The sequence below is a fragment of the Erinaceus europaeus genome, chromosome 4 (assembly GCF_950295315.1).
Source record: "Erinaceus europaeus chromosome 4, mEriEur2.1, whole genome shotgun sequence".
NCBI lineage: Eukaryota > Metazoa > Chordata > Mammalia > Eulipotyphla > Erinaceidae > Erinaceus > Erinaceus europaeus.
The window spans coordinates 8954417-8962300 of NC_080165.1; the positions used below are offsets into that span (position 1 = coordinate 8954417).

At 41.8% G+C, this 7884-nt stretch overlaps 1 protein-coding gene across 2 annotated transcripts in view; it reads right to left on the reverse strand.

Moving 5' to 3' along the window:
* ADGRF1 (adhesion G protein-coupled receptor F1) overlaps positions 1 to 5079 on the reverse strand; it is a 47076-nt gene extending 41997 nt beyond the window's left edge. For both annotated transcript variants that reach the window (XM_016185897.2, XM_016185896.2), the window contains exon 1: positions 4680 to 5079. The gene's annotated coding sequence lies outside the window, so the exon portion shown is untranslated. The remainder of the gene's footprint in view (positions 1 to 4679) is intronic.
* Between the last annotated feature and the right edge of the window lie 2805 nt (positions 5080 to 7884).

Genomic DNA, 7884 nt, shown 5'->3' on the forward strand with positions numbered 1-7884 from the left:
TCTAGATTATTTCCATGACTAGTAAGACCATCTATCTTGTCCAGTTCTGTAGAGACCTTGATCTTCTGTAAGCATTTCTCTACTCAAATACTATCTCAGAGAAATTCATGGCATGTTTCGGAGCAAGGTCTTCCTTTCTCTGTAGCCATGTGCTTGCTAGCTGTTAAAGAACTATAATAGAAAGATAACGGCAGAATACCTTGAAAGTAGCAAATGTAGATGCTTAGACTGGGAAAACATAGTTTCATTAGGAGTGGCTTAAGAAAAGTGTGAATTCAAAGGCATTTATTCTTGGGGGCCCAGACTTTCTAAATTATTCTCTCTTGTGACACACACACCTACCCTTGCTACTACTACCCTTAGTTACTTAATATCCTCTCTCTCCTTCCAATTTAAACTTGCTCCCAACCAAAGTGCTACAAATCAGTCACTTCTATCATTACTTGAGTGAATGTGTTCTTTTATTTTTTTTTCTAGAAAAGGCTTTACATTTTGTCTTATAAGAAAAATGTAAAGAATTAAAAATCATCTTGAATAAAGTCTTAGGTATAAAAGACTTGGGACCAGGTAGTAGCAAACCCAGTAGAGCGCACATATTACTAAGTGCAAAGATCCAGGTTCAAGTTCATGGTCCCCACCAGGACGGAGGAAGCTTCAAGAGTGGTGAAGCAGTGGCACCTGTGCATCTCTTTCTCTCCTTGTCTGTCTGCCTTTCCCTTTCAATTGTCTCTATCCTAAAAAGAGGAGAGGAGAGGAGAGGAGAGGAGAGGAGAGGAGAGGAGAGGAGAGGAGAGGAGAGGAGAGGAGAGGAGAGGAGAGGAGAGGAGAGACGAGGAGAGGAGAGGAGAGGAGAGACGAGGAGAGGAGAGGAGAGGAGAGGAGAGACGAGGAGAGGAGAGGAGAGGAGAGACGAGGAGAGACGAGGAGAGACGAGGAGAGGAGAGGAGAGGAGAGGAGAGGAGAGGAGAGGAGAGGAGAGGAGAGGAGAGGAGAGGAGAGACGAGGAGAGGAGAGGAGAGGAGAGGAGAGGAGAGGAGAGGAGAGGAGAGGAGAGGAGAGGAGAGGAGAGGAGAGGAGAGACGAGGAGAGGAGAGGAGAGGAGAGGAGAGGAGAGGAGAGGAGAGGAGAGGAGAGGAGAGGAGAGGAGAGGAGAGGAGAGACGAGGAGAGGAGAGGAGAGGAGAGGAGAGGAGAGGAGAGGAGAGGAGAGGAGAGGAGAGGAGAGGAGAGCAGAGGAGAGCAGAGGAGAGGAGAGGAGAGGAGAGGAGAGGAGAGGAGAGGAGAGGAGAGGAGACGAGAGGAGACGAGAGGAGACGAGAGGAGACGAGAGGAGACGAGAGGAGACGAGAGGAGACGAGAGGAGAGGAGAGAAAGAAGAGAAGAGAAGAGAAAGGAAGAAAGTGGCCTGAATGATTGATGGAATCATTGTTCAGATACAAAGCCCCAGCAATAATCCTAGTGGCAATAAAAATAATTAGTGCAAAGCGCGAGGACCAACATCAGGATCCCAGTTCGAGCCCCGGGCTCCCTACCTGCAGGGGTGGGGGTCACTTCACAGGCGGTGAAGCAGGTTTGCAGGTGTCTGTCTTTCTCTTCCCCTCTCTGACTCCCCCTCCTCTCTCCATTTCTTTATGTCCTATCCAACAACAACATCAATAAGAACAATAGTAACTACAACAATAAAACAACATTTGCAACAAAAGGGAAAATAAATAAATGAATAAATATTTTTTAAAAATTAAAAATAAATATATATATATATATATATATATATATATATCAAAACAAAAACTGTGGTCCAGGCTAGTGGCTAAGTAGATAAAGTATAAATTTTGTATACTGAGGTCTTAGTATATTCCAAGGGCATAGGGTTACAAACTACAGTGGTTCCCTACCTTTAGTGTGTCAAGAACCCTACCCTGGTTTTTCAATATACTGAGTTGTTGTTTCTTTAAAGAAGAAAAACATTCATACTTATAAAGCATGCCAACAACAGTTCACATCGACTTGTGGTTGTACACGAAATATGGGTGTTTGCAAATCAAGTTTCTATGACTCAACATGAAATTTTTTAAATGTTTTCATTATCTTTATTTTTTATTTATTGACTAGAGACAGCCACAAATAAAGAGGAAGGGAGAGATAAAGAAGGAAATAGGCCGACACCTGCAGCCCTGCTTCGCCACTCATGAAGCCTCCCCCCTGCAGATGGGGACCGGGGACTTGAACCTGAGTTTTTGCACATTCTAATATGTACGCTCAATCAGGTGTAGTGCCAACTGGTCCTCCCTGAATTTTTAATCAGAATTTTTATTTCTTTGACTGAACTCCATTTTTAATCTTACTGCTTATTATTCTCACTTTACCAATTAAGTAATTAGAACAAGAAATGCTAAATAGTTTTCTCAAAATGACACTATTTGCTAATTGTTGAATAAAATATTTTATGAGCATTATTAGAAGATTGCTTTTAATTTGGGTTATAGTTGAATAGAAGTCATTTTATTGGGGGGGAGACAATGGAAGGCTTATGCCAAGAGTCTGATCAATATATACTACTTTATTTATAATTTATTTATTTGCCTCCAAGGTTGTTGCTGGGGCTTGGTGCCTGCACTACAAATCCACTGCTTCTGGAGGCCATTTTTTGCCCATTTTGTTGCTCTTGTTGTTGCCATTGTCATTATTATTATTGTTGCCAGTGATGTTACTATTGGATAGGACAGAGAGAAATTGAGAGAGGGGAAGAGAAAGACAGACACCTGCAGACCTGCTTCACTATGTATGCTTCATCCTGCAGGGGGGGAGGGGGCTCAAACCAGAATTCTTATGCCCATCCTTGCACTTTGTGCCACATGCGCTTAACCTCTGCACTACCGCCGGACCCCCTAGAATACTTCTTATATATCTGTTCTATCTCTCTTCTATCTGAAAATTCCACTGTATGTCTGTTTGGCTTCTTGCTTGTTATATCATGTATTTTTATTGGCATTAAGAAATCGAATGACCAGATCACTCCTCTGGCATCTGGCAGTGGCAGGCTGAAACCTGAACTTTACATAAGGTATGTAAGCCTTGCTCTAATGTGCTGAGCTCCTTGGCCCTGTCTTTGTTTCTTAAGCAGCGTTAGAGATCACATCAGGCCTCACACGGCTTATTGAAAAGCCACATCCTCAAGCTTATTGTTATGTGCATGTGCACAAGAAAAAGAAAGAACCAAGCACCAGCCTACCATGCATGGCGAGGTCTTCTTGTTCCTACAGAATAGGCACGTGCCCTATTCTCCGTCCCCTCTCCAGTCCTCTATGTGCCTTAAACATTAAGTTTAACGGCCATAAAAATCTCAAGATAGTTTTTCCATGTTTCTCCCATCTGCACCTTCTTTTTTCCATACGTAGAAACTTCTCATCACTGAGTCTCGAGCATTTGTGGGTTATTCAGAACACCAGATGACCACAAATGAGTTTTTCATGAAGAGGAAAGGGAAAAGAAAATTATAAACTGTCAAGTTCTGTCCTTCAGAAAATCTGCCGATTTGTATTTAAGGTAAGAAGCTAGAGAAATGGTTGATACTCCATGGCCAGGAGAGTCTTGGGAGGGAAGTTAAATGGGATGGATTTTCCAGGTGTAGAATAGCTACCTCAAACATTTAAACTAACTGATCTCAAAGCAAAACCACATTAATCCTCCTAAATGTATCCTGATCAAAGATATTTATTCAAAATTGAGTTTGTGCCAGAAGGGCAGCACATAGGGTGGGGTATGTGTTGAACCAAAGATCCCAGCAGCATTTAGTTCTGGTATGGAGGGCTCTAGGGAAGCCCAGGAAACTCCCTGATGTGCTGTTCTCGCTTTACCTCTCCCTCCTCCTCCTCCTCCCTTTCCCTCTCCCCTTCTCACTCTCATTTTCTTTGTCCTTCTTTGTCCTTCTACTACTTTTCCCCTCTCCCCTGGTCATTTGAATGAAAACATAGCCCCTGTAAAATGAAAGTATGCATACTTAAGGCTCTGACTCCGAAAAAAGAAAAAAAGAAAAAAATAATAATTGCTAGATACTATAACCTACTAAATGCTGTGTCCCATGCTTTGAATGTGAATTCTTCATGGAGACCTTTAATTTTTTTAATCCAGTAAATTTATCTCCTAGATACACCCAAAGAAGGGAGGGAATACTGTGTTATAACAGAGAGGTGGGAGTGTAGTGTGAATCAGAAAACTTTGAGTTTGAGCCAAGGACTAGTCACCTTAGATTATATAGTTACCAGTAAGCTGAACTCTACTGTTTCTGGTTTTGCTTATTCAACTCTGTTGTTGTGGGGTTTTTTAAATTAATTAATTAATTTACTTACTTATTTATTTATTTACTTATTTATTAGATAGAGACAGAGAGAATTTTAGTAGGGAGGAGGAGCTAGAGAGGGAAACGGACAGAGAGACACCTGCAGCCCTGCTTAACCACTCATGAAGCTTAACCCCTGCAGGTGGGGACCAGGGGCTTAAACCTAGGTCCTTGTGCTTTTTCAACTCTCTGTTTTTGTTTTATTTTATCTTTTTAACTTTCAACCTTCCTCAGGAAGTAAGCTATTAAGATCAGAGTGTTTTCATGAAGAGAGGGCCAGAAATCTCCAGTTAAAACAGATTGGCAGTAACACACATTCACAGCACCATAATTGGGCTTACCTGGCGACTCCTCTCTTGGAATCATAGCTCAGGAGGGCCCTCCATCTGGCGCACTTGGTGGCTCCTTCACTCCTCAGGCTGTCTGCAAGACCATAGTGATTTCTGACCCTCAGCCACTTTCTGGCGTGCAGATGGGTTCACTGATCCATCAACTTCTGGTGTACCGCGGTGCCCTTCCTGGCAGGCAAGTCCAAGACACACCCCTTCAAGAAGGAAATGAGAAAACTTTTCTGTTAATACTCCCTCTCCCTCAGAGTCAACATCACTCAGGCCTGGTAAGATGAAGGAGCTCAGAGACTATAAGGCAAGTGATTCTCTCAGCAGACACAGACGGTTTTCTAAAGTCGTAGAAAGAAAATGGGAGAGAGGACACTAGGGGAAAGCAGAAGCCTCTGCTGTGGGCCAGGTTGCTACAAAACACCTTGTGTTGAACTTTCTTGTGAAGGCTCCGGACACCGTAGGTCATACTCCATAAAGTGGAAGGAATGCAGAACTTGGCGCCAAATTCCAGTTAGGGAAAGTGGAGAGTTCCAGTGAGGAGAAGGTAGGGGGAAGTAGAGAGAAGCTTACTTTTTCTGAAGTTCTTCCTCCAACCTGGAGAATGAATGTGCTCCTTTCCCAGAGCATCTCAGACTGTGTGAGTAGGCAGCAATATAAAATGGCAGCAGGCCATTCTCCACGTCTGGTGTAGAATGCTTTCGGTATGATTTTTTTTTTATTTCTTTATTGGGGAATTAATGTTTTACATTCAACAGTAAATACAATAGTTTGTACATGCATCACATCCCCCAGTTTCCCATATAACAATACAACCCCCACCAGGTCCTCTGTCTGTGGTTTAGAAGGGTCTTCCATCCACCCTGAGATCTGTGTACACATATGTTCTTAGCAGCACAATTTGTAATAGCAAAAACCTGGAAGCAACCCAGGTGTCCAAGAACAGATGAGTGGCTGAGCAAGTTGTGGTATATATACACAATGGAATACTACTCAGCTGGAAAAAAATGGTAACTTCACCGTTTTCAGCTGATCTTGGATGGACCTTGAAAAATTCATGTGAAGTGAAATAAGTCAGAAACAGAAGGATGAATATGGGATGATCTCACTTTCAGGCAGAAGTTGAAAAACAAGATCAGAAAAGAAAACACAAGTAGAACCTTAAATGGAATTGGCGTATCTCACCAAAGTAACAGACTCTGTGGTGGGTGGGTGGAGAGAATACAGATCCAAGAAGGATGACAGAGGATCAGGATGATTTTGTCTTAGGAACATCTGCATAAAACTTTCTTCCCTGTCACCAGAGGAGTAACCCAGGAGTAGAGCATCAGGGCTGGGAATGGTACAAGTGCTGAAATAATGTTGTTCCTCTCTTTCTCAGAAAAATCAGTAACTTTCAAAAAAAATAAATAAAGACTTCTTTCCTTGGTAATGAGTCATTAAATTTTGGGAAACTACTATTTCATGTTTGCAAAGGACTGGAGATGGCTTGTACTTCATTTATTTTTACCTATTGTTATTGCTTGTTTTTGTTAATATTGAAATCATTTCATTTGGGGAAATAATTAAGAGATAGTTGTTGTCACACAGGTAAAGTTCCTTTTCTTTATTTTTCTTTATTTTTCACCAAAGCATTGCTCAGCTCTGGCTGCTGATGGTGCATGGAGATTGAAGCCTCAGGCATGAGAGTTTCTTTGCGTAACCGTTATGCTATCTACCCCTGCCCCTAAATAAAGTTGATTTGATCTGACAAGAGTCTATTCACCACTCATTCCATTAACTTAAGTCTTCCTCCATCACAGAGCATGGTCACCTCACTTTGATTTAGGCAATATTTCCAGTGTATCTTGAGATGGCTTATCCTTTCAGCCATGCTAGAAATCACAAGTGATTTGAGACAGTCTACAAAGTTAAAGAATAGGGAGTCAGGCAGTAGTGCAACAGGTTAAGAGCAGGTGGCTTGAAGCCCAAGGACCGGCTTAAGGATCCAGGTTCGAGCCCCCCCCCCCCCCAGCCCGGCTCCCCACCTGCAGGGGAGTCACTTCAAAGGCGGTGAAGCAGGTCAGCAGGTGTCTGTCTTTCTCTCCCCCTCTCTGTCTTACCCTCCTCTCTCCATTTTCTCTGTCCTATCCAACAATTATGACATCAACAACAATACAACCAGGGCAACAAAAGGGAATAAATAAATACTAAAAAAAAAAAATAAAAAAAAACCAAAAAACCCAAAGTTAATGGATATAGTAAAAATTATTATGGGATACAAATACCCAAGAATAACCTTTGCAAGTCTTTTTTTGTTAAGATTTTTGTTTATTTATTTATTTATTTAGTAATGAGAAAGATAGGAGAAGAGAGAGAAAGAACCAGACATCACTCTGGTACATGTGCTGCCAAGGATTGAACTCAGGACCTCATGCTTGAGACTCACTCTTGCCTGTCATTTTATATTTTTAATTATGTAGTATATTTTATATGATTTTACTAGTATAGCCACATAATACTACATCATGTATAGCAGATAAGAATTTATATAGCGAGCATTATATATAAATGGTATACTTATACCATTTAACTATACAGTACCAAGTAGGCTATTTTTCCAATTTCTGGAGGCCCTTCCTACACTCACACAAGGCACAATCATAGCCCCCAAAATACATCTCCTTATTTACATACTGGGCAGGAATTCACAGAGGAGTCACAGTGGCCTCAGTGGAATCCAACTTGATTGATTAAAAAAGGATCCTGCTTTTATTATGCAGATTCTAGAGTCTTGGGCCCTTAAACATGGAGACATTTCTCTGGTCTAAAACAGCAAAATAACAGAAATAAAGATTCTGAGAATAGTTGCCAGTCTGCTGGGTTAGAGGCTGCAACCCAACAGACTGTCACACAGTGAGTGCCCTTTGAATGCATTTTGGTGGGTGGAAACCTCTCCAGGAGGCAATTAATCCAGTTCTGTCTCTTGATACTTTGTCTTTGACACTGGCTGTTTTCAGCTTCTATGTGAAAACAGACATTGGAAGAAGCTGTGGCCTGAGATTAAGACACTCCTTTATACTTTAAGTGCTGTTTCTTTTTCTTTAGTTTTTTTTTTTTTCCCCCTCCAGGGTTATTGCTGGGCTCGGTGCCTGCACCATGAATCCACCACTCCTGGAGGCCATTTTTCCCCCTTTTGTTGCCCTTGTTGTTGTAGCCTCGTTGTGGT